Source organism: Aplysia californica, unplaced genomic scaffold (assembly GCF_000002075.1).
Source record: "Aplysia californica isolate F4 #8 unplaced genomic scaffold, AplCal3.0 scaffold00369, whole genome shotgun sequence".
Taxonomy (NCBI): Eukaryota; Metazoa; Mollusca; class Gastropoda; order Aplysiida; family Aplysiidae; genus Aplysia; species Aplysia californica.
In genome coordinates this window covers 266,921-267,704 of record NW_004797639.1, presented here as the reverse complement: position 1 = coordinate 267,704, position 784 = coordinate 266,921, and positions in this window count along the sequence as shown.

Sequence of the window (784 nt, the reverse complement as noted above, 5' to 3'; positions counted from 1 at the left end):
ACACACACACACACACACACACACACACACACACACAAAACACTTTCATGCCCATTAAAGAACTCATTTCTGTGTGGATTTTTCTGAAAAACGTTGATTAAAGGCACAAAAAATGAAAATTTTCAGTTATCAAGGACTCTTAAGCTAAGTAAATAACAAATCTTTGGCGGCCATTTTCTCACTAATTTTACCTTTGAAAACAGGTGACCCCCACCTCCTTCTTTAGCAAATATCTCGACTTGTATTTAAGATAAATGGATATTTTTTTCATGTAAATAGAGACAAGTGAACAAGCTTTAAGATGATACCAATAACTCTACATGCCCAAAATTTGACTAGAGCCTGATTCCACCACGTTGCCTCACAAATACTCTTAAAAAGTAGGTCGGTCATGTCATAGAAAATAACATTTTGGTGCCTCAATTGATATTCACAGCACAAACGTTTAAATTCTTAGCATTTTTTCCTCCACGAAGAGGATTTTTTCTATTTTTTATGGGTTTAAAAAAAAAAAAGAAAAAAAAAAAGAAGTTTAAGTTTTTTAGGTAAAAAAAACCCCCGCATTAACATTGATTTAGATCTAAGCATTGTCGCCCAATAAAAGATAGAACGTTGAACTCTAACATCAGAGACACTGAGCCATCGGCACGCTCCACGCGTTTGTCCTGTTACCAGGTCAGTCAGCGGGAATTGTTTTTCTGTTAATGTCAGCAGATGTTTTAGCATCAGTAGACACGCTCGTTGCAGCCGATGGCTGGATGTCTCTGGTGTTGAGTTACACCAC